We start from the raw sequence: 22,685 nt of genomic DNA on the forward strand, positions 1-22,685 counted from the left end.
TTTCAAGAAAAAAAGTACTAGTAATAAAACTGAATTTCGTATGATATAACATGTAAAGTCACACAATGTATGACCTGCTATATAATGACAGGCAGCAGGTCTTTACTTGCGAAATAAGTAAATAAATATTACTACTTACAGCTTTGCTTTTCCTCCTACCCCTGTAACAACGAGGCCAAAAGAAATGGACTGAGACTTTTGCCATGCGCGAGAAGATGCTCGCAAACAGGGAAAGTGCGACACGGAAAGCGAGTGGAGGGGGTGTAAACCCGGAGAACGATGTGCACGTCCGGTGTGGTCTAGTGGCTAGGATACCTGGCTTTCACCCAGGAGGCCCGGGTTCGATTCCCGGTACCGGAATGGAATTTTTTCGGAACAAATCACGACAAGTTTTGACCGTGCGAAATGCTGTTTCACGTCCTCCTCGCATTATAGCTACTGGTTCGTAAACGTCAGCTGACAACAGTCGAGAGAAACGGGCACGCAACGAAATTACTACGAGCAGCGGCATAGAGGGAGAAGAGACGCTGGTCCACTGTTGGATTGCTGCCATAGAAATGTTACATGGCAATACGCAGAGCAATTCCCGCAAAGCAATGGGAAACTGTCTGTACCGAGGCCCGTTAGCTCAGTTGGTTAGAGCGTCGTGCTAATAACGCGAAGGTCGTGGGTTCGATCCCCCCACGGGCCACTACGATTTTACTGTTTCAAAAAGGCAACGCCGATTTCCCCGTGGAAGTATGGTGACAAAGAAATCGTCACATTGTGTGGGAGCTGATAGGGGACCCGAACGCGACTTGTCGGGACGCGCTAAAACATTTCACTGGTCACAGCACGCTGAACACACAGTTTCTCGTCCGATCACCACAACTGCGCGACGTCGGGCGTTGTCAGTGCTTGGGCGGGTGACCGCCTGCGAACATAGGGCACTGTCGACAGTTTCAATTCGTATTTCTCTTTCCTCTTCGGTTTCGGAGCTGCAGCGCTATTCGGTCAAGGGCACTGGCGCCACGTTTTGCCTCTCGGTATGCCAAGTCGCGCCGTGCGGCCACAGTGAAATGAAGGAGCGTGTTGTAAAATTTTCAACAAAGAAAAAAAAAAGAAATCTACTAGTAATAAAACTGAATTTGTCTGACAGAACATGTAAAATCAGACAATACATGATAACAGGCAGCAGGTATTTACTCGAGGCATAAGTAATGTTGTGCCCGCCTCGCCATACCTCTCTCAGTCGTTTCGCGTGCTTGTCCTTTTGATATAGGCCGATTGGAGAGCGTCAGCTCTCGCGTCAGCTGAGCAAAGTCGAGACAAGTCGAGACTCAAGGGGAATCGACGCACACGCTAGAGGGTGGCGTGCAGCGAGTAAGATGGGCAAAGAAACATTAATTTAAGGACGCGTGGCAAAAGTACTCATACGCAAAAGCAAATGCCTGCTGTGGTGGCCGGGAATCGAACCCGGATCAACTGCTTGGAAGGCAACTATGCTGACCATTACACCACCACCGCACAGTTCCGTCGCGCGCCTCGCGAGCCGCGCTGTGTCTGCTTCCCGCCTGTCGGCGGCGCCTGAAGGTGGTCGTAGCTGTAGGCGCGTTACGGGGTAGGCGAGCTCATCCAGGCAGCGTCTCTAGGCACGTTTCGCGTCCTTTGGCAAGAGTCGTCGCGTGCGTGCGCCGCAAGAGTACTTAGACGATCATTTTTAAGCAGTGCAGTGCAGGATTCAGCGTCTGTAGCATTCTCTCGAGAGGATGCGACGGCGCTGGACGGCAGTCCCACTTTCCCCTCAGACGTCTGCCGCGGAAAGCACCAGGAAGCTGTGAACTAGCTGAGCATCGGTGGTTCAGTGGTAGAATGCTCGCCTGCCACGCGGGCGGCCCGGGTTCGATTCCCGGCCGATGCATCGTTTTGTTTTTTCTCCGATAGTGGTGCTGCGTGTCTTTCGCACTCGAACTGCGTGAGCCATGAGAATGAACCGCGGAATTCCGTGTGGAAAGAAGCAATCATGCAGCGCGCACGACTGCTCGTTTGGACTCTTGCGTGCTATTGTACATACTGGCGTCGGCCTAACATCGCAAGTTGCCTGCCGCGCCGGGAATGCACGTGTAGCAACAGAAAAAATGAGCCAGGGAGTGCAGACTCTGTACCACTGGTATTCGGTACTTAGCAAGATTCCAGAAGGTGTGGCGTTCGCCAGCCTCGGTAGCGCAGTAGGCAGCGCGTAAGTCTCATAATCTTAAGGTCGTGAGTTCGATCCTCACCCGGGGCATTTAATTTACTGTCGTTCACAGCTAAGTCGACGGCTCTGGGGTTGCGAAGGAGCGAAACACTTAGTAGTTTGTTATCCACAAGGCTTCAACGACTCAGCGTGAAAATGTTTACTTCCTGTTACTACTAGTTGCAGTTCTTTTGTAAAATTTTCAAGAAAAAAAGTACTAGTAATAAAACTGAATTTCGTATGATATAACATGTAAAGTCACACAATGTATGACCTGCTATATAATGACAGGCAGCAGGTCTTTACTTGCGAAATAAGTAAATAAATATTACTACTTACAGCTTTGCTTTTCCTCCTACCCCTGTAACAACGAGGCCAAAAGAAATGGACTGAGACTTTTGCCATGCGCGAGAAGATGCTCGCAAACAGGGAAAGTGCGACACGGAAAGCGAGTGGAGGGGGTGTAAACCCGGAGAACGATGTGCACGTCCGGTGTGGTCTAGTGGCTAGGATACCTGGCTTTCACCCAGGAGGCCCGGGTTCGATTCCCGGTACCGGAATGGAATTTTTTCGGAACAAATCACGACAAGTTTTGACCGTGCGAAATGCTGTTTCACGTCCTCCTCGCATTATAGCTACTGGTTCGTAAACGTCAGCTGACAACAGTCGAGAGAAACGGGCACGCAACGAAATTACTACGAGCAGCGGCATAGAGGGAGAAGAGACGCTGGTCCACTGTTGGATTGCTGCCATAGAAATGTTACATGGCAATACGCAGAGCAATTCCCGCAAAGCAATGGGAGACTGTCTGTACCGAGGCCCGTTAGCTCAGTTGGTTAGAGCGTCGTGCTAATAACGCGAAGGTCGTGGGTTCGATCCCCCCACGGGCCACTACGATTTTACTGTTTCAAAAAGGCAACGCCGATTTCCCCGTGGAAGTATGGTGACAAAGAAATCGTCACATTGTGTGGGAGCTGATAGGGGACCCGAACGCGACTTGTCGGGACGCGCTAAAACATTTCACTGGTCACAGCACGCTGAACACACAGTTTCTCGTCCGATCACCACAACTGCGCGACGTCGGGCGTTGTCAGTGCTTGGGCGGGTGACCGCCTGCGAACATAGGGCACTGTCGACAGTTTCAATTCGTATTTCTCTTTCCTCTTCGGTTTCGGAGCTGCAGCGCTATTCGGTCAAGGGCACTGGCGCCACGTTTTGCCTCTCGGTATGCCAAGTCGCGCCGTGCGGCCACAGTGAAATGAAGGAGCGTGTTGTAAAATTTTCAACAAAGAAAAAAAAAAGAAATCTACTAGTAATAAAACTGAATTTGTCTGACAGAACATGTAAAATCAGACAATACATGATAACAGGCAGCAGGTATTTACTCGAGGCATAAGTAATGTTGTGCCCGCCTCGCCATACCTCTCTCAGTCGTTTCGCGTGCTTGTCCTTTTGATATAGGCCGATTGGAGAGCGTCAGCTCTCGCGTCAGCTGAGCAAAGTCGAGACAAGTCGAGACTCAAGGGGAATCGACGCACACGCTAGAGGGTGGCGTGCAGCGAGTAAGATGGGCAAAGAAACATTAATTTAAGGACGCGTGGCAAAAGTACTCATACGCAAAAGTAAAAGCCTGCTGTGGTGGCCGGGAATCGAACCCGGATCAACTGCTTGGAAGGCAACTATGCTGACCATTACACCACCACCGCACAGTTCCGTCGCGCGCCTCGCGAGCCGCGCTGTGTCTGCTTCCCGCCTGTCGGCGGCGCCTGAAGGTGGTCGTAGCTGTAGGCGCGTTACGGGGTAGGCGAGCTCATCCAGGCAGCGTCTCTAGGCACGTTTCGCGTCCTTTGGCAAGAGTCGTCGCGTGCGTGCGCCGCAAGAGTACTTAGACGATCATTTTTAAGCAGTGCAGTGCAGGATTCAGCGTCTGTAGCATTCTCTCGAGAGGATGCGACGGCGCTGGACGGCAGTCCCACTTTCCCCTCAGACGTCTGCCGCGGAAAGCACCAGGAAGCTGTGAACTAGCTGAGCATCGGTGGTTCAGTGGTAGAATGCTCGCCTGCCACGCGGGCGGCCCGGGTTCGATTCCCGGCCGATGCATCGTTTTGTTTTTTCTCCGATAGTGGTGCTGCGTGTCTTTCGCGCTCGAACTGCGTGAGCCATGAGAATGAACCGCGGAATTCCGTGTGGAAAGAAGCAATCATGCAGCGCGCACGACTGCTCGTTTGGACTCTTGCGTGCTATTGTACATACTGGCGTCGGCCTAACATCGCAAGTTGCCTGCCGCGCCGGGAATGCACGTGTAGCAACAGAAAAAATGAGCCAGGGAGTGCAGACTCTGTACCACTGGTATTCGGTACTTAGCAAGATTCCAGAAGGTGTGGCGTTCGCCAGCCTCGGTAGCGCAGTAGGCAGCGCGTAAGTCTCATAATCTTAAGGTCGTGAGTTCGATCCTCACCCGGGGCATTTAATTTACTGTCGTTCACAGCTAAGTCGACGGCTCTGGGGTTGCGAAGGAGCGAAACACTTAGTAGTTTGTTATCCACAAGGCTTCAACGACTCAGCGTGAAAATGTTTACTTCCTGTTACTACTAGTTGCAGTTCTTTTGTAAAATTTTCAAGAAAAAAAGTACTAGTAATAAAACTGAATTTCGTATGATATAACATGTAAAGTCACACAATGTATGACCTGCTATATAATGACAGGCAGCAGGTCTTTACTTGCGAAATAAGTAAATAAATATTACTACTTACAGCTTTGCTTTTCCTCCTACCCCTGTAACAACGAGGCCAAAAGAAATGGACTGAGACTTTTGCCATGCGCGAGAAGATGCTCGCAAACAGGGAAAGTGCGACACGGAAAGCGAGTGGAGGGGGTGTAAACCCGGAGAACGATGTGCACGTCCGGTGTGGTCTAGTGGCTAGGATACCTGGCTTTCACCCAGGAGGCCCGGGTTCGATTCCCGGTACCGGAATGGAATTTTTTCGGAACAAATCACGACAAGTTTTGACCGTGCGAAATGCTGTTTCACGTCCTCCTCGCATTATAGCTACTGGTTCGTAAACGTCAGCTGACAACAGTCGAGAGAAACGGGCACGCAACGAAATTACTACGAGCAGCGGCATAGAGGGAGAAGAGACGCTGGTCCACTGTTGGATTGCTGCCATAGAAATGTTACATGGCAATACGCAGAGCAATTCCCGCAAAGCAATGGGAGACTGTCTGTACCGAGGCCCGTTAGCTCAGTTGGTTAGAGCGTCGTGCTAATAACGCGAAGGTCGTGGGTTCGATCCCCCCACGGGCCACTACGATTTTACTGTTTCAAAAAGGCAACGCCGATTTCCCCGTGGAAGTATGGTGACAAAGAAATCGTCACATTGTGTGGGAGCTGATAGGGGACCCGAACGCGACTTGTCGGGACGCGCTAAAACATTTCACTGGTCACAGCACGCTGAACACACAGTTTCTCGTCCGATCACCACAACTGCGCGACGTCGGGCGTTGTCAGTGCTTGGGCGGGTGACCGCCTGCGAACATAGGGCACTGTCGACAGTTTCAATTCGTATTTCTCTTTCCTCTTCGGTTTCGGAGCTGCAGCGCTATTCGGTCAAGGGCACTGGCGCCACGTTTTGCCTCTCGGTATGCCAAGTCGCGCCGTGCGGCCACAGTGAAATGAAGGAGCGTGTTGTAAAATTTTCAACAAAGAAAAAAAAAAGAAATCTACTAGTAATAAAACTGAATTTGTCTGACAGAACATGTAAAATCAGACAATACATGATAACAGGCAGCAGGTATTTACTCGAGGCATAAGTAATGTTGTGCCCGCCTCGCCATACCTCTCTCAGTCGTTTCGCGTGCTTGTCCTTTTGATATAGGCCGATTGGAGAGCGTCAGCTCTCGCGTCAGCTGAGCAAAGTCGAGACAAGTCGAGACTCAAGGGGAATCGACGCACACGCTAGAGGGTGGCGTGCAGCGAGTAAGATGGGCAAAGAAACATTAATTTAAGGACGCGTGGCAAAAGTACTCATACGCAAAAGTAAAAGCCTGCTGCGGTGGCCGGGAATCGAACCCGGATCAACTGCTTGGAAGGCAACTATGCTGACCATTACACCACCACCGCACAGTTCCGTCGCGCGCCTCGCGAGCCGCGCTGTGTCTGCTTCCCGCCTGTCGGCGGCGCCTGAAGGTGGTCGTAGCTGTAGGCGCGTTACGGGGTAGGCGAGCTCATCCAGGCAGCGTCTCTAGGCACGTTTCGCGTCCTTTGGCAAGAGTCGTCGCGTGCGTGCGCCGCAAGAGTACTTACACGATCATTTTTAAGCAGTGCAGTGCAGGATTCAGCGTCTGTAGCATTCTCTCGAGAGGATGCGACGGCGCTGGACGGCAGTCCCACTTTCCCCTCAGACGTCTGCCGCGGAAAGCACCAGGAAGCTGTGAACTAGCTGAGCATCGGTGGTTCAGTGGTAGAATGCTCGCCTGCCACGCGGGCGGCCCGGGTTCGATTCCCGGCCGATGCATCGTTTTGTTTTTTCTCCGATAGTGGTGCTGCGTGTCTTTCGCACTCGAACTGCGTGAGCCATGAGAATGAACCGCGGGATTCCGTGTGGAAAGAAGCAATCATGCAGCGCGCACGACTGCTCGTTTGGACTCTTGCGTGCTATTGTACATACTGGCGTCGGCCTAACATCGCAAGTTGCCTGCCGCGCCGGGAATGCACGTGTAGCAACAGAAAAAATGAGCCAGGGAGTGCAGACTCTGTACCACTGGTATTCGGTACTTAGCAAGATTCCAGAAGGTGTGGCGTTCGCCAGCCTCGGTAGCGCAGTAGGCAGCGCGTAAGTCTCATAATCTTAAGGTCGTGAGTTCGATCCTCACCCGGGGCATTTAATTTACTGTCGTTCACAGCTAAGTCGACGGCTCTGGGGTTGCGAAGGAGCGAAACACTTAGTAGTTTGTTATCCACAAGGCTTCAACGACTCAGCGTGAAAATGTTTACTTCCTGTTACTACTAGTTGCAGTTCTTTTGTAAAATTTTCAAGAAAAAAAGTACTAGCAATAAAACTGAATTTCGTATGATATAACATGTAAAGTCACACAATGTATGACCTGCTATATAATGACAGGCAGCAGGTCTTTACTTGCGAAATAAGTAAATAAATATTACTACTTACAGCTTTGCTTTTCCTCCTACCCCTGTAACAACGAGGCCAAAAGAAATGGACTGAGACTTTTGCCATGCGCGAGAAGATGCTCGCAAACAGGGAAAGTGCGACACGGAAAGCGAGTGGAGGGGGTGTAAACCCGGAGAACGATGTGCACGTCCGGTGTGGTCTAGTGGCTAGGATACCTGGCTTTCACCCAGGAGGCCCGGGTTCGATTCCCGGTACCGGAATGGAATTTTTTCGGAACAAATCACGACAAGTTTTGACCGTGCGAAATGCTGTTTCACGTCCTCCTCGCATTATAGCTACTGGTTCGTAAACGTCAGCTGACAACAGTCGAGAGAAACGGGCACGCAACGAAATTACTACGAGCAGCGGCATAGAGGGAGAAGAGACGCTGGTCCACTGTTGGATTGCTGCCATAGAAATGTTACATGGCAATACGCAGAGCAATTCCCGCAAAGCAATGGGAGACTGTCTGTACCGAGGCCCGTTAGCTCAGTTGGTTAGAGCGTCGTGCTAATAACGCGAAGGTCGTGGGTTCGATCCCCCCACGGGCCACTACGATTTTACTGTTTCAAAAAGGCAACGCCGATTTCCCCGTGGAAGTATGGTGACAAAGAAATCGTCACATTGTGTGGGAGCTGATAGGGGACCCGAACGCGACTTGTCGGGACGCGCTAAAACATTTCACTGGTCACAGCACGCTGAACACACAGTTTCTCGTCCGATCACCACAACTGCGCGACGTCGGGCGTTGTCAGTGCTTGGGCGGGTGACCGCCTGCGAACATAGGGCACTGTCGACAGTTTCAATTCGTATTTCTCTTTCCTCTTCGGTTTCGGAGCTGCAGCGCTATTCGGTCAAGGGCACTGGCGCCACGTTTTGCCTCTCGGTATGCCAAGTCGCGCCGTGCGGCCACAGTGAAATGAAGGAGCGTGTTGTAAAATTTTCAACAAAGAAAAAAAAAAAGAAATCTACTAGTAATAAAACTGAATTTGTCTGACAGAACATGTAAAATCAGACAATACATGATAACAGGCAGCAGGTATTTACTCGAGGCATAAGTAATGTTGTGCCCGCCTCGCCATACCTCTCTCAGTCGTTTCGCGTGCTTGTCCTTTTGATATAGGCCGATTGGAGAGCGTCAGCTCTCGCGTCAGCTGAGCAAAGTCGAGACAAGTCGAGACTCAAGGGGAATCGACGCACACGCTAGAGGGTGGCGTGCAGCGAGTAAGATGGGCAAAGAAACATTAATTTAAGGACGCGTGGCAAAAGTACTCATACGCAAAAGTAAAAGCCTGCTGCGGTGGCCGGGAATCGAACCCGGATCAACTGCTTGGAAGGCAACTATGCTGACCATTACACCACCACCGCACAGTTCCGTCGCGCGCCTCGCGAGCCGCGCTGTGTCTGCTTCCCGCCTGTCGGCGGCGCCTGAAGGTGGTCGTAGCTGTAGGCGCGTTACGGGGTAGGCGAGCTCATCCAGGCAGCGTCTCTAGGCACGTTTCGCGTCCTTTGGCAAGAGTCGTCGCGTGCGTGCGCCGCAAGAGTACTTACACGATCATTTTTAAGCAGTGCAGTGCAGGATTCAGCGTCTGTAGCATTCTCTCGAGAGGATGCGACGGCGCTGGACGGCAGTCCCACTTTCCCCTCAGACGTCTGCCGCGGAAAGCACCAGGAAGCTGTGAACTAGCTGAGCATCGGTGGTTCAGTGGTAGAATGCTCGCCTGCCACGCGGGCGGCCCGGGTTCGATTCCCGGCCGATGCATCGTTTTGTTTTTTCTCCGATAGTGGTGCTGCGTGTCTTTCGCACTCGAACTGCGTGAGCCATGAGAATGAACCGCGGGATTCCGTGTGGAAAGAAGCAATCATGCAGCGCGCACGACTGCTCGTTTGGACTCTTGCGTGCTATTGTACATACTGGCGTCGGCCTAACATCGCAAGTTGCCTGCCGCGCCGGGAATGCACGTGTAGCAACAGAAAAAATGAGCCAGGGAGTGCAGACTCTGTACCACTGGTATTCGGTACTTAGCAAGATTCCAGGAGGTGTGGCGTTCGCCAGCCTCGGTAGCGCAGTAGGCAGCGCGTAAGTCTCATAATCTTAAGGTCGTGAGTTCGATCCTCACCCGGGGCATTTAATTTACTGTCGTTCACAGCTAAGTCGACGGCTCTGGGGTTGCGAAGGAGCGAAACACTTAGTAGTTTGTTATCCACAAGGCTTCAACGACTCAGCGTGAAAATGTTTACTTCCTGTTACTACTAGTTGCAGTTCTTTTGTAAAATTTTCAAGAAAAAAAGTACTAGTAATAAAACTGAATTTCGTATGATATAACATGTAAAGTCACACAATGTATGACCTGCTATATAATGACAGGCAGCAGGTCTTTACTTGCGAAATAAGTAAATAAATATTACTACTTACAGCTTTGCTTTTCCTCCTACCCCTGTAACAACGAGGCCAAAAGAAATGGACTGAGACTTTTGCCATGCGCGAGAAGATGCTCGCAAACAGGGAAAGTGCGACACGGAAAGCGAGTGGAGGGGGTGTAAACCCGGAGAACGATGTGCACGTCCGGTGTGGTCTAGTGGCTAGGATACCTGGCTTTCACCCAGGAGGCCCGGGTTCGATTCCCGGTACCGGAATGGAATTTTTTCGGAACAAATCACGACAAGTTTTGACCGTGCGAAATGCTGTTTCACGTCCTCCTCGCATTATAGCTACTGGTTCGTAAACGTCAGCTGACAACAGTCGAGAGAAACGGGCACGCAACGAAATTACTACGAGCAGCGGCATAGAGGGAGAAGAGACGCTGGTCCACTGTTGGATTGCTGCCATAGAAATGTTACATGGCAATACGCAGAGCAATTCCCGCAAAGCAATGGGGGACTGTCTGTACCGAGGCCCGTTAGCTCAGTTGGTTAGAGCGTCGTGCTAATAACGCGAAGGTCGTGGGTTCGATCCCCCCACGGGCCACTACGATTTTACTGTTTCAAAAAGGCAACGCCGATTTCCCCGTGGAAGTATGGTGACAAAGAAATCGTCACATTGTGTGGGAGCTGATAGGGGACCCGAACGCGACTTGTCGGGACGCGCTAAAACATTTCACTGGTCACAGCACGCTGAACACACAGTTTCTCGTCCGATCACCACAACTGCGCGACGTCGGGCGTTGTCAGTGCTTGGGCGGGTGACCGCCTGCGAACATAGGGCACTGTCGACAGTTTCAATTCGTATTTCTCTTTCCTCTTCGGTTTCGGAGCTGCAGCGCTATTCGGTCAAGGGCACTGGCGCCACGTTTTGCCTCTCGGTATGCCAAGTCGCGCCGTGCGGCCACAGTGAAATGAAGGAGCGTGTTGTAAAATTTTCAACAAAGAAAAAAAAAAAGAAATCTACTAGTAATAAAACTGAATTTGTCTGACAGAACATGTAAAATCAGACAATACATGATAACAGGCAGCAGGTATTTACTCGAGGCATAAGTAATGTTGTGCCCGCCTCGCCATACCTCTCTCAGTCGTTTCGCGTGCTTGTCCTTTTGATATAGGCCGATTGGAGAGCGTCAGCTCTCGCGTCAGCTGAGCAAAGTCGAGACAAGTCGAGACTCAAGGGGAATCGACGCACACGCTAGAGGGTGGCGTGCAGCGAGTAAGATGGGCAAAGAAACATTAATTTAAGGACGCGTGGCAAAAGTACTCATACGCAAAAGTAAAAGCCTGCTGCGGTGGCCGGGAATCGAACCCGGATCAACTGCTTGGAAGGCAACTATGCTGACCATTACACCACCACCGCACAGTTCCGTCGCGCGCCTCGCGAGCCGCGCTGTGTCTGCTTCCCGCCTGTCGGCGGCGCCTGAAGGTGGTCGTAGCTGTAGGCGCGTTACGGGGTAGGCGAGCTCATCCAGGCAGCGTCTCTAGGCACGTTTCGCGTCCTTTGGCAAGAGTCGTCGCGTGCGTGCGCCGCAAGAGTACTTAGACGATCATTTTTAAGCAGTGCAGTGCAGGATTCAGCGTCTGTAGCATTCTCTCGAGAGGATGCGACGGCGCTGGACGGCAGTCCCACTTTCCCCTCAGACGTCTGCCGCGGAAAGCACCAGGAAGCTGTGAACTAGCTGAGCATCGGTGGTTCAGTGGTAGAATGCTCGCCTGCCACGCGGGCGGCCCGGGTTCGATTCCCGGCCGATGCATCGTTTTGTTTTTTCTCCGATAGTGGTGCTGCGTGTCTTTCGCACTCGAACTGCGTGAGCCATGAGAATGAACCGCGGGATTCCGTGTGGAAAGAAGCAATCATGCAGCGCGCACGACTGCTCGTTTGGACTCTTGCGTGCTATTGTACATACTGGCGTCGGCCTAACATCGCAAGTTGCCTGCCGCGCCGGGAATGCACGTGTAGCAACAGAAAAAATGAGCCAGGGAGTGCAGACTCTGTACCACTGGTATTCGGTACTTAGCAAGATTCCAGAAGGTGTGGCGTTCGCCAGCCTCGGTAGCGCAGTAGGCAGCGCGTAAGTCTCATAATCTTAAGGTCGTGAGTTCGATCCTCACCCGGGGCATTTAATTTACTGTCGTTCACAGCTAAGTCGACGGCTCTGGGGTTGCGAAGGAGCGAAACACTTAGTAGTTTGTTATCCACAAGGCTTCAACGACTCAGCGTGAAAATGTTTACTTCCTGTTACTACTAGTTGCAGTTCTTTTGTAAAATTTTCAAGAAAAAAAGTACTAGCAATAAAACTGAATTTCGTATGATATAACATGTAAAGTCACACAATGTATGACCTGCTATATAATGACAGGCAGCAGGTCTTTACTTGCGAAATAAGTAAATAAATATTACTACTTACAGCTTTGCTTTTCCTCCTACCCCTGTAACAACGAGGCCAAAAGAAATGGACTGAGACTTTTGCCATGCGCGAGAAGATGCTCGCAAACAGGGAAAGTGCGACACGGAAAGCGAGTGGAGGGGGTGTAAACCCGGAGAACGATGTGCACGTCCGGTGTGGTCTAGTGGCTAGGATACCTGGCTTTCACCCAGGAGGCCCGGGTTCGATTCCCGGTACCGGAATGGAATTTTTTCGGAACAAATCACGACAAGTTTTGACCGTGCGAAATGCTGTTTCACGTCCTCCTCGCATTATAGCTACTGGTTCGTAAACGTCAGCTGACAACAGTCGAGAGAAACGGGCACGCAACGAAATTACTACGAGCAGCGGCATAGAGGGAGAAGAGACGCTGGTCCACTGTTGGATTGCTGCCATAGAAATGTTACATGGCAATACGCAGAGCAATTCCCGCAAAGCAATGGGAGACTTTCTGTACCGAGGCCCGTTAGCTCAGTTGGTTAGAGCGTCGTGCTAATAACGCGAAGGTCGTGGGTTCGATCCCCCCACGGGCCACTACGATTTTACTGTTTCAAAAAGGCAACGCCGATTTCCCCGTGGAAGTATGGTGACAAAGAAATCGTCACATTGTGTGGGAGCTGATAGGGGACCCGAACGCGACTTGTCGGGACGCGCTAAAACATTTCACTGGTCACAGCACGCTGAACACACAGTTTCTCGTCCGATCACCACAACTGCGCGACGTCGGGCGTTGTCAGTGCTTGGGCGGGTGACCGCCTGCGAACATAGGGCACTGTCGACAGTTTCAATTCGTATTTCTCTTTCCTCTTCGGTTTCGGAGCTGCAGCGCTATTCGGTCAAGGGCACTGGCGCCACGTTTTGCCTCTCGGTATGCCAAGTCGCGCCGTGCGGCCACAGTGAAATGAAGGAGCGTGTTGTAACATTTTCAACAAAGAAAAAAAAAAAGAAATCTACTAGTAATAAAACTGAATTTGTCTGACAGAACATGTAAAATCAGACAATACATGATAACAGGCAGCAGGTATTTACTCGAGGCATAAGTAATGTTGTGCCCGCCTCGCCATACCTCTCTCAGTCGTTTCGCGTGCTTGTCCTTTTGATATAGGCCGATTGGAGAGCGTCAGCTCTCGCGTCAGCTGAGCAAAGTCGAGACAAGTCGAGACTCAAGGGGAATCGACGCACACGCTAGAGGGTGGCGTGCAGCGAGTAAGATGGGCAAAGAAACATTAATTTAAGGACGCGTGGCAAAAGTACTCATACGCAAAAGTAAAAGCCTGCTGCGGTGGCCGGGAATCGAACCCGGATCAACTGCTTGGAAGGCAACTATGCTGACCATTACACCACCACCGCACAGTTCCGTCGCGCGCCTCGCGAGCCGCGCTGTGTCTGCTTCCCGCCTGTCGGCGGCGCCTGAAGGTGGTCGTAGCTGTAGGCGCGTTACGGGGTAGGCGAGCTCATCCAGGCAGCGTCTCTAGGCACGTTTCGCGTCCTTTGGCAAGAGTCGTCGCGTGCGTGCGCCGCAAGAGTACTTAGACGATCATTTTTAAGCAGTGCAGTGCAGGATTCAGCGTCTGTAGCATTCTCTCGAGAGGATGCGACGGCGCTGGACGGCAGTCCCACTTTCCCCTCAGACGTCTGCCGCGGAAAGCACCAGGAAGCTGTGAACTAGCTGAGCATCGGTGGTTCAGTGGTAGAATGCTCGCCTGCCACGCGGGCGGCCCGGGTTCGATTCCCGGCCGATGCATCGTTTTGTTTTTTCTCCGATAGTGGTGCTGCGTGTCTTTCGCACTCGAACTGCGTGAGCCATGAGAATGAACCGCGGGATTCCGTGTGGAAAGAAGCAATCATGCAGCGCGCACGACTGCTCGTTTGGACTCTTGCGTGCTATTGTACATACTGGCGTCGGCCTAACATCGCAAGTTGCCTGCCGCGCCGGGAATGCACGTGTAGCAACAGAAAAAATGAGCCAGGGAGTGCAGACTCTGTACCACTGGTATTCGGTACTTAGCAAGATTCCAGAAGGTGTGGCGTTCGCCAGCCTCGGTAGCGCAGTAGGCAGCGCGTAAGTCTCATAATCTTAAGGTCGTGAGTTCGATCCTCACCCGGGGCATTTAATTTACTGTCGTTCACAGCTAAGTCGACGGCTCTGGGGTTGCGAAGGAGCGAAACACTTAGTAGTTTGTTATCCACAAGGCTTCAACGACTCAGCGTGAAAATGTTTACTTCCTGTTACTACTAGTTGCAGTTCTTTTGTAAAATTTTCAAGAAAAAAAGTACTAGCAATAAAACTGAATTTCGTATGATATAACATGTAAAGTCACACAATGTATGACCTGCTATATAATGACAGGCAGCAGGTCTTTACTTGCGAAATAAGTAAATAAATATTACTACTTACAGCTTTGCTTTTCCTCCTACCCCTGTAACAACGAGGCCAAAAGAAATGGACTGAGACTTTTGCCATGCGCGAGAAGATGCTCGCAAACAGGGAAAGTGCGACACGGAAAGCGAGTGGAGGGGGTGTAAACCCGGAGAACGATGTGCACGTCCGGTGTGGTCTAGTGGCTAGGATACCTGGCTTTCACCCAGGAGGCCCGGGTTCGATTCCCGGTACCGGAATGGAATTTTTTCGGAACAAATCACGACAAGTTTTGACCGTGCGAAATGCTGTTTCACGTCCTCCTCGCATTATAGCTACTGGTTCGTAAACGTCAGCTGACAACAGTCGAGAGAAACGGGCACGCAACGAAATTACTACGAGCAGCGGCATAGAGGGAGAAGAGACGCTGGTCCACTGTTGGATTGCTGCCATAGAAAAGGTTACATGGCAATACGCAGAGCAATTCCCGCAAAGCAATGGGAGACTGTCTGTACCGAGGCCCGTTAGCTCAGTTGGTTAGAGCGTCGTGCTAATAACGCGAAGGTCGTGGGTTCGATCCCCCCACGGGCCACTACGATTTTACTGTTTCAAAAAGGCAACGCCGATTTCCCCGTGGAAGTATGGTGACAAAGAAATCGTCACATTGTGTGGGAGCTGATAGGGGACCCGAACGCGACTTGTCGGGACGCGCTAAAACATTTCACTGGTCACAGCACGCTGAACACACAGTTTCTCGTCCGATCACCACAACTGCGCGACGTCGGGCGTTGTCAGTGCTTGGGCGGGTGACCGCCTGCGAACATAGGGCACTGTCGACAGTTTCAATTCGTATTTCTCTTTCCTCTTCGGTTTCGGAGCTGCAGCGCTATTCGGTCAAGGGCACTGGCGCCACGTTTTGCCTCTCGGTATGCCAAGTCGCGCCGTGCGGCCACAGTGAAATGAAGGAGCGTGTTGTAACATTTTCAACAAAGAAAAAAAAAAAGAAATCTACTAGTAATAAAACTGAATTTGTCTGACAGAACATGTAAAATCAGACAATACATGATAACAGGCAGCAGGTATTTACTCGAGGCATAAGTAATGTTGTGCCCGCCTCGCCATACCTCTCTCAGTCGTTTCGCGTGCTTGTCCTTTTGATATAGGCCGATTGGAGAGCGTCAGCTCTCGCGTCAGCTGAGCAAAGTCGAGACAAGTCGAGACTCAAGGGGAATCGACGCACACGCTAGAGGGTGGCGTGCAGCGAGTAAGATGGGCAAAGAAACATTAATTTAAGGACGCGTGGCAAAAGTACTCATACGCAAAAGTAAAAGCCTGCTGCGGTGGCCGGGAATCGAACCCGGATCAACTGCTTGGAAGGCAACTATGCTGACCATTACACCACCACCGCACAGTTCCGTCGCGCGCCTCGCGAGCCGCGCTGTGTCTGCTTCCCGCCTGTCGGCGGCGCCTGAAGGTGGTCGTAGCTGTAGGCGCGTTACGGGGTAGGCGAGCTCATCCAGGCAGCGTCTCTAGGCACGTTTCGCGTCCTTTGGCAAGAGTCGTCGCGTGCGTGCGCCGCAAGAGTACTTAGACGATCATTTTTAAGCAGTGCAGTGCAGGATTCAGCGTCTGTAGCATTCTCTCGAGAGGATGCGACGGCGCTGGACGGCAGTCCCACTTTCCCCTCAGACGTCTGCCGCGGAAAGCACCAGGAAGCTGTGAACTAGCTGAGCATCGGTGGTTCAGTGGTAGAATGCTCGCCTGCCACGCGGGCGGCCCGGGTTCGATTCCCGGCCGATGCATCGTTTTGTTTTTTCTCCGATAGTGGTGCTGCGTGTCTTTCGCACTCGAACTGCGTGAGCCATGAGAATGAACCGCGGGATTCCGTGTGGAAAGAAGCAATCATGCAGCGCGCACGACTGCTCGTTTGGACTCTTGCGTGCTATTGTACATACTGGCGTCGGCCTAACATCGCAAGTTGCCTGCCGCGCCGGGAATGCACGTGTAGCAACAGAAAAAATGAGCCAGGGAGTGCAGACTCTGTACCACTGGTATTCGGTACTTAGCAAGATTCCAGAAGGTGTGGCGTTCGCCAGCCTCGGTAGCGCAGTAGGCAGCGCGTAAGTCTCATAATCTTAAGGTCGTGAGTTCGATCCTCACCCGGGGCATTTAATTTACTGTCGTTCACAGCTAAGTCGACGGCTCTGGGGTTGCGAAGGAGCGAAACACTTAGTAGTTTGTTATCCACAAGGCTTCAACGACTCAGCGTGAAAATGTTTACTTCCTGTTACTACTAGTTGCAGTTCTTTTGTAAAATTTTCAAGAAAAAAAGTACTAGCAATAAAACTGAATTTCGTATGATATAACATGTAAAGTCACACAATGTATGACCTGCTATATAATGACAGGCAGCAGGTCTTTACTTGCGAAATAAGTAAATAAATATTACTACTTACAGCTTTGCTTTTCCTCCTACCCCTGTAACAACGAGGCCAAAAGAAATGGACTGAGACTTTTGCCATGCGCGAGAAGATGCTCGCAAACAGGGAAAGTGCGACACGGAAAGCGAGTGGAGGGGGTGTAAACCCGGAGAACGATGTGCACGTCCGGTGTGGTCTAGTGGCTAGGATACCTGGCTTTCACCCAGGAGGCCCGGGTTCGATTCCCGGTACCGGAATGGAATTTTTTCGGAACAAATCACGACAAGTTTTGACCGTGCGAAATGCTGTTTCACGTCCTCCTCGCATTATAGCTACTGGTTCGTAAACGTCAGCTGACAACAGTCGAGAGAAACGGGCACGCAACGAAATTACTACGAGCAGCGGCATAGAGGGAGAAGAGACGCTGGTCCACTGTTGGATTGCTGCCATAGAAAAGGTTACATGGCAATACGCAGAGCAATTCCCGCAAAGCAATGGGAGACTGTCTGTACCGAGGCCCGTTAGCTCAGTTGGTTAGAGCGTCGTGCTAATAACGCGAAGGTCGTGGGTTCGATCCCCCCACGGGCCACTACGATTTTACTGTTTCAAAAAGGCAACGCCGATTTCCCCGTGGAAGTATGGTGACAAAGAAATCGTCACATTGTGTGGGAGCTGATAGGGGACCCGAACGCGACTTGTCGGGACGCGCTAAAACATTTCACTGGTCACAGCACGCTGAACACACAGTTTCTCGTCCGATCACCACAACTGCGCGACGTCGGGCGTTGTCAGTGCTTGGGCGGGTGACCGCCTGCGAACATAGGGCACTGTCGACAGTTTCAATTCGTATTTCTCTTTCCTCTTCGGTTTCGGAGCTGCAGCGCTATTCGGTCAAGGGCACTGGCGCCACGTTTTGCCTCTCGGTATGCCAAGTCGCGCCGTGCGGCCACAGTGAAATGAAGGAGCGTGTTGTAACATTTTCAACAAAGAAAAAAAAAAAGAAATCTACTAGTAATAAAACTGAATTTGTCTGACAGAACATGTAAAATCAGACAATACATGATAACAGGCAGCAGGTATTTACTCGAGGCATAAGTAATGTTGTGCCCGCCTCGCCATACCTCTCTCAGTCGTTTCGCGTGCTTGTCCTTTTGATATAGGCCGATTGGAGAGCGTCAGCTCTCGCGTCAGCTGAGCAAAGTCGAGACAAGTCGAGACTCAAGGGGAATCGACGCACACGCTAGAGGGTGGCGTGCAGCGAGTAAGATGGGCAAAGAAACATTAATTTAAGGACGCGTGGCAAAAGTACTCATACGCAAAAGTAAAAGCCTGCTGCGGTGGCCGGGAATCGAACCCGGATCAACTGCTTGGAAGGCAACTATGCTGACCATTACACCACCACCGCACAGTTCCGTCGCGCGCCTCGCGAGCCGCGCTGTGTCTGCTTCCCGCCTGTCGGCGGCGCCTGAAGGTGGTCGTAGCTGTAGGCGCGTTACGGGGTAGGCGAGCTCATCCAGGCAGCGTCTCTAGGCACGTTTCGCGTTCTTTGGCAAGAGTCGTCGCGTGCGTGCGCCGCAAGAGTACTTACACGATCATTTTTAAGCAGTGCAGTGCAGGATTCAGCGTCTGTAGCATTCTCTCGAGAGGATGCGACGGCGCTGGACGGCAGTCCCACTTTCCCCTCAGACGTCTGCCGCGGAAAGCACCAGGAAGCTGTGAACTAGCTGAGCATCGGTGGTTCAGTGGTAGAATGCTCGCCTGCCACGCGGGCGGCCCGGGTTCGATTCCCGGCCGATGCATCGTTTTGTTTTTTCTCCGATAGTGGTGCTGCGTGTCTTTCGCACTCGAACTGCGTGAGCCATGAGAATGAACCGCGGGATTCCGTGTGGAAAGAAGCAATCATGCAGCGCGCACGACTGCTCGTTTGGACTCTTGCGTGCTATTGTACATACTGGCGTCGGCCTAACATCGCAAGTTGCCTGCCGCGCCGGGAATGCACGTGTAGCAACAGAAAAAATGAGCCAGGGAGTGCAGACTCTGTACCACTGGTATTCGGTACTTAGCAAGATTCCAGAAGGTGTGGCGTTCGCCAGCCTCGGTAGCGCAGTAGGCAGCGCGTAAGTCTCATAATCTTAAGGTCGTGAGTTCGATCCTCACCCGGGGCATTTAATTTACTGTCGTTCACAGCTAAGTCGACGGCTCTGGGGTTGCGAAGGAGCGAAACACTTAGTAGTTTGTTATCCACAAGGCTTCAACGACTCAGCGTGAAAATGTTTACTTCCTGTTACTACTAGTTGCAGTTCTTTTGTAAAATTTTCAAGAAAAAAAGTACTAGTAATAAAACTGAATTTCGTATGATATAACATGTAAAGTCACACAATGTATGACCTGCTATATAATGACAGGCAGCAGGTCTTTACTTGCGAAATAAGTAAATAAATATTACTACTTACAGCTTTGCTTTTCCTCCTACCCCTGTAACAACGAGGCCAAAAGAAATGGACTGAGACTTTTGCCATGCGCGAGAAGATGCTCGCAAACAGGGAAAGTGCGACACGGAAAGCGAGTGGAGGGGGTGTAAACCCGGAGAACGATGTGCACGTCCGGTGTGGTCTAGTGGCTAGGATACCTGGCTTTCACCCAGGAGGCCCGGGTTCGATTCCCGGTACCGGAATGGAATTTTTTCGGAACAAATCACGACAAGTTTTGACCGTGCGAAATGCTGTTTCACGTCCTCCTCGCATTATAGCTACTGGTTCGTAAACGTCAGCTGACAACAGTCGAGAGAAACGGGCACGCAACGAAATTACTACGAGCAGCGGCATAGAGGGAGAAGAGACGCTGGTCCACTGTTGGATTGCTGCCATAGAAATGTTACATGGCAATACGCAGAGCAATTCCCGCAAAGCAATGGGAGACTGTCTGTACCGAGGCCCGTTAGCTCAGTTGGTTAGAGCGTCGTGCTAATAACGCGAAGGTCGTGGGTTCGATCCCCCCACGGGCCACTACGATTTTACTGTTTCAAAAAGGCAACGCCGATTTCCCCGTGGAAGTATGGTGACAAAGAAATCGTCACATTGTGTGGGAGCTGATAGGGGACCCGAACGCGACTTGTCGGGACGCGCTAAAACATTTCACTGGTCACAGCACGCTGAACACACAGTTTCTCGTCCGATCACCACAACTGCGCGACGTCGGGCGTTGTCAGTGCTTGGGCGGGTGACCGCCTGCGAACATAGGGCACTGTCGACAGTTTCAATTCGTATTTCTCTTTCCTCTTCGGTTTCGGAGCTGCAGCGCTATTCGGTCAAGGGCACTGGCGCCACGTTTTGCCTCTCGGTATGCCAAGTCGCGCCGTGCGGCCACAGTGAAATGAAGGAGCGTGTTGTAACATTTTCAACAAAGAAAAAAAAAAAGAAATCTACTAGTAATAAAACTGAATTTGTCTGACAGAACATGTAAAATCAGACAATACATGATAACAGGCAGCAGGTATTTACTCGAGGCATAAGTAATGTTGTGCCCGCCTCGCCATACCTCTCTCAGTCGTTTCGCGTGCTTGTCCTTTTGATATAGGCCGATTGGAGAGCGTCAGCTCTCGCGTCAGCTGAGCAAAGTCGAGACAAGTCGAGACTCAAGGGGAATCGACGCACACGCTAGAGGGTGGCGTGCAGCGAGTAAGATGGGCAAAGAAACATTAATTTAAGGACGCGTGGCAAAAGTACTCATACGCAAAAGTAAAAGCCTGCTGCGGTGGCCGGGAATCGAACCCGGATCAACTGCTTGGAAGGCAACTATGCTGACCATTACACCACCACCGCACAGTTCCGTCGCGCGCCTCGCGAGCCGCGCTGTGTCTGCTTCCCGCCTGTCGGCGGCGCCTGAAGGTGGTCGTAGCTGTAGGCGCGTTACGGGGTAGGCGAGCTCATCCAGGCAGCGTCTCTAGGCACGTTTCGCGTCCTTTGGCAAGAGTCGTCGCGTGCGTGCGCCGCAAGAGTACTTAGACGATCATTTTTAAGCAGTGCAGTGCAGGATTCAGCGTCTGTAGCATTCTCTCGAGAGGATGCGACGGCGCTGGACGGCAGTCCCACTTTCCCCTCAGACGTCTGCCGCGGAAAGCACCAGGAAGCTGTGAACTAGCTGAGCATCGGTGGTTCAGTGGTAGAATGCTCGCCTGCCACGCGGGCGGCCCGGGTTCGATTCCCGGCCGATGCATCGTTTTGTTTTTTCTCCGATAGTGGTGCTGCGTGTCTTTCGCACTCGAACTGCGTGAGCCATGAGAATGAACCGCGGGATTCCGTGTGGAAAGAAGCAATCATGCAGCGCGCACGACTGCTCGTTTGGACTCTTGCGTGCTATTGTACATACTGGCGTCGGCCTAACATCGCAAGTTGCCTGCCGCGCCGGGAATGCACGTGTAGCAACAGAAAAAATGAGCCAGGGAGTGCAGACTCTGTACCACTGGTATTCGGTACTTAGCAAGATTCCAGAAGGTGTGGCGTTCGCCAGCCTCGGTAGCGCAGTAGGCAGCGCGTAAGTCTCATAATCTTAAGGTCGTGAGTTCGATCCTCACCCGGGGCATTTAATTTACTGTCGTTCACAGCTAAGTCGACGGCTCTGGGGTTGCGAAGGAGCGAAACACTTAGTAGTTTGTTATCCACAAGGCTTCAACGACTCAGCGTGAAAATGTTTACTTCCTGTTACTACTAGTTGCAGTTCTTTTGTAAAATTTTCAAGAAAAAAAGTACTAGTAATAAAACTGAATTTCGTATGATATAACATGTAAAGTCACACAATGTATGACCTGCTATATAATGACAGGCAGCAGGTCTTTACTTGCGAAATAAGTAAATAAATATTACTACTTACAGCTTTGCTTTTCCTCCTACCCCTGTAACAACGAGGCCAAAAGAAATGGACTGAGACTTTTGCCATGCGCGAGAAGATGCTCGCAAACAGGGAAAGTGCGACACGGAAAGCGAGTGGAGGGGGTGTAAACCCGGAGAACGATGTGCACGTCCGGTGTGGTCTAGTGGCTAGGATACCTGGCTTTCACCCAGGAGGCCCGGGTTCGATTCCCGGTACCGGAATGGAATTTTTTCGGAACAAATCACGACAAGTTTTGACCGTGCGAAATGCTGTTTCACGTCCTCCTCGCATTATAGCTACTGGTTCGTAAACGTCAGCTGACAACAGTCGAGAGAAACGGGCACGCAACGAAATTACTACGAGCAGCGGCATAGAGGGAGAAGAGACGCTGGTCCACTGTTGGATTGCTGCCATAGAAATGTTACATGGCAATACGCAGAGCAATTCCCGCAAAGCAATGGGAGACTGTCTGTACCGAGGCCCGTTAGCTCAGTTGGTTAGAGCGTCGTGCTAATAACGCGAAGGTCGTGGGTTCGATCCCCCCACGGGCCACTACGATTTTACTGTTTCAAAAAGGCAACGCCGATTTCCCCGTGGAAGTATGGTGACAAAGAAATCGTCACATTGTGTGGGAGCTGATAGGGGACCCGAACGCGACTTGTCGGGACGCGCTAAAACATTTCACTGGTCACAGCACGCTGAACACACAGTTTCTCGTCCGATCACCACAACTGCGCGACGTCGGGCGTTGTCAGTGCTTGGGCGGGTGACCGCCTGCGAACATAGGGCACTGTCGACAGTTT

At 51.5% G+C, this 22,685-nt stretch overlaps 47 non-coding genes across 47 annotated transcripts; 38 read left to right on the plus strand and 9 right to left on the minus strand.

Annotated features, from left to right (window-relative positions):
• Window positions 1-288: 288 nt before the first annotated feature.
• Trnae-uuc (transfer RNA glutamic acid (anticodon UUC)) lies at window positions 289-360 on the plus strand. The gene has a single exon. It is a non-coding gene; the product is annotated as a tRNA-Glu (tRNA).
• A 257-nt stretch (window positions 361-617) lies between these two features.
• Trnai-aau (transfer RNA isoleucine (anticodon AAU)) lies at window positions 618-691 on the plus strand. The gene has a single exon. It is a non-coding gene; the product is annotated as a tRNA-Ile (tRNA).
• A 743-nt stretch (window positions 692-1,434) lies between these two features.
• Trnag-ucc (transfer RNA glycine (anticodon UCC)) lies at window positions 1,435-1,506 on the minus strand. Its single transcript has one exon. It is a non-coding gene; the product is annotated as a tRNA-Gly (tRNA).
• Window positions 1,507-1,829: 323 nt separating this feature from the next.
• Trnag-gcc (transfer RNA glycine (anticodon GCC)) lies at window positions 1,830-1,900 on the plus strand. Its single transcript has one exon. It is a non-coding gene; the product is annotated as a tRNA-Gly (tRNA).
• Window positions 1,901-2,193: 293 nt separating this feature from the next.
• Window positions 2,194-2,266, plus strand: Trnam-cau (transfer RNA methionine (anticodon CAU)). Its single transcript has one exon. It is a non-coding gene; the product is annotated as a tRNA-Met (tRNA).
• Window positions 2,267-2,703: 437 nt separating this feature from the next.
• On the plus strand, window positions 2,704-2,775 carry Trnae-uuc (transfer RNA glutamic acid (anticodon UUC)). Its single transcript has one exon. It is a non-coding gene; the product is annotated as a tRNA-Glu (tRNA).
• A 257-nt stretch (window positions 2,776-3,032) lies between these two features.
• Window positions 3,033-3,106, plus strand: Trnai-aau (transfer RNA isoleucine (anticodon AAU)). The gene has a single exon. It is a non-coding gene; the product is annotated as a tRNA-Ile (tRNA).
• A 743-nt stretch (window positions 3,107-3,849) lies between these two features.
• Window positions 3,850-3,921, minus strand: Trnag-ucc (transfer RNA glycine (anticodon UCC)). Its single transcript has one exon. It is a non-coding gene; the product is annotated as a tRNA-Gly (tRNA).
• A 323-nt stretch (window positions 3,922-4,244) lies between these two features.
• Window positions 4,245-4,315, plus strand: Trnag-gcc (transfer RNA glycine (anticodon GCC)). The gene has a single exon. It is a non-coding gene; the product is annotated as a tRNA-Gly (tRNA).
• A 293-nt stretch (window positions 4,316-4,608) lies between these two features.
• Trnam-cau (transfer RNA methionine (anticodon CAU)) lies at window positions 4,609-4,681 on the plus strand. The gene has a single exon. It is a non-coding gene; the product is annotated as a tRNA-Met (tRNA).
• A 437-nt stretch (window positions 4,682-5,118) lies between these two features.
• Trnae-uuc (transfer RNA glutamic acid (anticodon UUC)) lies at window positions 5,119-5,190 on the plus strand. Its single transcript has one exon. It is a non-coding gene; the product is annotated as a tRNA-Glu (tRNA).
• Window positions 5,191-5,447: 257 nt separating this feature from the next.
• Window positions 5,448-5,521, plus strand: Trnai-aau (transfer RNA isoleucine (anticodon AAU)). Its single transcript has one exon. It is a non-coding gene; the product is annotated as a tRNA-Ile (tRNA).
• A 743-nt stretch (window positions 5,522-6,264) lies between these two features.
• Window positions 6,265-6,336, minus strand: Trnag-ucc (transfer RNA glycine (anticodon UCC)). The gene has a single exon. It is a non-coding gene; the product is annotated as a tRNA-Gly (tRNA).
• A 323-nt stretch (window positions 6,337-6,659) lies between these two features.
• Window positions 6,660-6,730, plus strand: Trnag-gcc (transfer RNA glycine (anticodon GCC)). The gene has a single exon. It is a non-coding gene; the product is annotated as a tRNA-Gly (tRNA).
• A 293-nt stretch (window positions 6,731-7,023) lies between these two features.
• Window positions 7,024-7,096, plus strand: Trnam-cau (transfer RNA methionine (anticodon CAU)). The gene has a single exon. It is a non-coding gene; the product is annotated as a tRNA-Met (tRNA).
• Window positions 7,097-7,533: 437 nt separating this feature from the next.
• On the plus strand, window positions 7,534-7,605 carry Trnae-uuc (transfer RNA glutamic acid (anticodon UUC)). Its single transcript has one exon. It is a non-coding gene; the product is annotated as a tRNA-Glu (tRNA).
• Window positions 7,606-7,862: 257 nt separating this feature from the next.
• Trnai-aau (transfer RNA isoleucine (anticodon AAU)) lies at window positions 7,863-7,936 on the plus strand. Its single transcript has one exon. It is a non-coding gene; the product is annotated as a tRNA-Ile (tRNA).
• Window positions 7,937-8,680: 744 nt separating this feature from the next.
• Trnag-ucc (transfer RNA glycine (anticodon UCC)) lies at window positions 8,681-8,752 on the minus strand. Its single transcript has one exon. It is a non-coding gene; the product is annotated as a tRNA-Gly (tRNA).
• A 323-nt stretch (window positions 8,753-9,075) lies between these two features.
• Trnag-gcc (transfer RNA glycine (anticodon GCC)) lies at window positions 9,076-9,146 on the plus strand. Its single transcript has one exon. It is a non-coding gene; the product is annotated as a tRNA-Gly (tRNA).
• Window positions 9,147-9,439: 293 nt separating this feature from the next.
• Window positions 9,440-9,512, plus strand: Trnam-cau (transfer RNA methionine (anticodon CAU)). The gene has a single exon. It is a non-coding gene; the product is annotated as a tRNA-Met (tRNA).
• Window positions 9,513-9,949: 437 nt separating this feature from the next.
• Window positions 9,950-10,021, plus strand: Trnae-uuc (transfer RNA glutamic acid (anticodon UUC)). The gene has a single exon. It is a non-coding gene; the product is annotated as a tRNA-Glu (tRNA).
• Window positions 10,022-10,278: 257 nt separating this feature from the next.
• Trnai-aau (transfer RNA isoleucine (anticodon AAU)) lies at window positions 10,279-10,352 on the plus strand. The gene has a single exon. It is a non-coding gene; the product is annotated as a tRNA-Ile (tRNA).
• A 744-nt stretch (window positions 10,353-11,096) lies between these two features.
• Trnag-ucc (transfer RNA glycine (anticodon UCC)) lies at window positions 11,097-11,168 on the minus strand. The gene has a single exon. It is a non-coding gene; the product is annotated as a tRNA-Gly (tRNA).
• Window positions 11,169-11,491: 323 nt separating this feature from the next.
• Window positions 11,492-11,562, plus strand: Trnag-gcc (transfer RNA glycine (anticodon GCC)). Its single transcript has one exon. It is a non-coding gene; the product is annotated as a tRNA-Gly (tRNA).
• Window positions 11,563-11,855: 293 nt separating this feature from the next.
• Trnam-cau (transfer RNA methionine (anticodon CAU)) lies at window positions 11,856-11,928 on the plus strand. The gene has a single exon. It is a non-coding gene; the product is annotated as a tRNA-Met (tRNA).
• Window positions 11,929-12,365: 437 nt separating this feature from the next.
• Trnae-uuc (transfer RNA glutamic acid (anticodon UUC)) lies at window positions 12,366-12,437 on the plus strand. The gene has a single exon. It is a non-coding gene; the product is annotated as a tRNA-Glu (tRNA).
• A 257-nt stretch (window positions 12,438-12,694) lies between these two features.
• Window positions 12,695-12,768, plus strand: Trnai-aau (transfer RNA isoleucine (anticodon AAU)). The gene has a single exon. It is a non-coding gene; the product is annotated as a tRNA-Ile (tRNA).
• A 744-nt stretch (window positions 12,769-13,512) lies between these two features.
• Trnag-ucc (transfer RNA glycine (anticodon UCC)) lies at window positions 13,513-13,584 on the minus strand. Its single transcript has one exon. It is a non-coding gene; the product is annotated as a tRNA-Gly (tRNA).
• A 323-nt stretch (window positions 13,585-13,907) lies between these two features.
• On the plus strand, window positions 13,908-13,978 carry Trnag-gcc (transfer RNA glycine (anticodon GCC)). Its single transcript has one exon. It is a non-coding gene; the product is annotated as a tRNA-Gly (tRNA).
• A 293-nt stretch (window positions 13,979-14,271) lies between these two features.
• On the plus strand, window positions 14,272-14,344 carry Trnam-cau (transfer RNA methionine (anticodon CAU)). The gene has a single exon. It is a non-coding gene; the product is annotated as a tRNA-Met (tRNA).
• Window positions 14,345-14,781: 437 nt separating this feature from the next.
• Trnae-uuc (transfer RNA glutamic acid (anticodon UUC)) lies at window positions 14,782-14,853 on the plus strand. Its single transcript has one exon. It is a non-coding gene; the product is annotated as a tRNA-Glu (tRNA).
• Window positions 14,854-15,111: 258 nt separating this feature from the next.
• Window positions 15,112-15,185, plus strand: Trnai-aau (transfer RNA isoleucine (anticodon AAU)). The gene has a single exon. It is a non-coding gene; the product is annotated as a tRNA-Ile (tRNA).
• Window positions 15,186-15,929: 744 nt separating this feature from the next.
• On the minus strand, window positions 15,930-16,001 carry Trnag-ucc (transfer RNA glycine (anticodon UCC)). Its single transcript has one exon. It is a non-coding gene; the product is annotated as a tRNA-Gly (tRNA).
• Window positions 16,002-16,324: 323 nt separating this feature from the next.
• On the plus strand, window positions 16,325-16,395 carry Trnag-gcc (transfer RNA glycine (anticodon GCC)). The gene has a single exon. It is a non-coding gene; the product is annotated as a tRNA-Gly (tRNA).
• Window positions 16,396-16,688: 293 nt separating this feature from the next.
• Trnam-cau (transfer RNA methionine (anticodon CAU)) lies at window positions 16,689-16,761 on the plus strand. The gene has a single exon. It is a non-coding gene; the product is annotated as a tRNA-Met (tRNA).
• A 437-nt stretch (window positions 16,762-17,198) lies between these two features.
• Window positions 17,199-17,270, plus strand: Trnae-uuc (transfer RNA glutamic acid (anticodon UUC)). Its single transcript has one exon. It is a non-coding gene; the product is annotated as a tRNA-Glu (tRNA).
• Window positions 17,271-17,528: 258 nt separating this feature from the next.
• Window positions 17,529-17,602, plus strand: Trnai-aau (transfer RNA isoleucine (anticodon AAU)). The gene has a single exon. It is a non-coding gene; the product is annotated as a tRNA-Ile (tRNA).
• Window positions 17,603-18,346: 744 nt separating this feature from the next.
• Trnag-ucc (transfer RNA glycine (anticodon UCC)) lies at window positions 18,347-18,418 on the minus strand. The gene has a single exon. It is a non-coding gene; the product is annotated as a tRNA-Gly (tRNA).
• Window positions 18,419-18,741: 323 nt separating this feature from the next.
• Trnag-gcc (transfer RNA glycine (anticodon GCC)) lies at window positions 18,742-18,812 on the plus strand. Its single transcript has one exon. It is a non-coding gene; the product is annotated as a tRNA-Gly (tRNA).
• Window positions 18,813-19,105: 293 nt separating this feature from the next.
• Window positions 19,106-19,178, plus strand: Trnam-cau (transfer RNA methionine (anticodon CAU)). The gene has a single exon. It is a non-coding gene; the product is annotated as a tRNA-Met (tRNA).
• A 437-nt stretch (window positions 19,179-19,615) lies between these two features.
• Trnae-uuc (transfer RNA glutamic acid (anticodon UUC)) lies at window positions 19,616-19,687 on the plus strand. The gene has a single exon. It is a non-coding gene; the product is annotated as a tRNA-Glu (tRNA).
• Window positions 19,688-19,944: 257 nt separating this feature from the next.
• Window positions 19,945-20,018, plus strand: Trnai-aau (transfer RNA isoleucine (anticodon AAU)). Its single transcript has one exon. It is a non-coding gene; the product is annotated as a tRNA-Ile (tRNA).
• A 744-nt stretch (window positions 20,019-20,762) lies between these two features.
• On the minus strand, window positions 20,763-20,834 carry Trnag-ucc (transfer RNA glycine (anticodon UCC)). Its single transcript has one exon. It is a non-coding gene; the product is annotated as a tRNA-Gly (tRNA).
• Window positions 20,835-21,157: 323 nt separating this feature from the next.
• Window positions 21,158-21,228, plus strand: Trnag-gcc (transfer RNA glycine (anticodon GCC)). Its single transcript has one exon. It is a non-coding gene; the product is annotated as a tRNA-Gly (tRNA).
• A 293-nt stretch (window positions 21,229-21,521) lies between these two features.
• Trnam-cau (transfer RNA methionine (anticodon CAU)) lies at window positions 21,522-21,594 on the plus strand. The gene has a single exon. It is a non-coding gene; the product is annotated as a tRNA-Met (tRNA).
• A 437-nt stretch (window positions 21,595-22,031) lies between these two features.
• Window positions 22,032-22,103, plus strand: Trnae-uuc (transfer RNA glutamic acid (anticodon UUC)). The gene has a single exon. It is a non-coding gene; the product is annotated as a tRNA-Glu (tRNA).
• Window positions 22,104-22,360: 257 nt separating this feature from the next.
• On the plus strand, window positions 22,361-22,434 carry Trnai-aau (transfer RNA isoleucine (anticodon AAU)). Its single transcript has one exon. It is a non-coding gene; the product is annotated as a tRNA-Ile (tRNA).
• Window positions 22,435-22,685: the final 251 nt, after the last annotated feature.

The sequence above is a fragment of the Schistocerca cancellata genome, chromosome 2 (genome assembly GCF_023864275.1).
Source record: "Schistocerca cancellata isolate TAMUIC-IGC-003103 chromosome 2, iqSchCanc2.1, whole genome shotgun sequence".
NCBI classification, from domain to species: domain Eukaryota; kingdom Metazoa; phylum Arthropoda; class Insecta; order Orthoptera; family Acrididae; genus Schistocerca; species Schistocerca cancellata.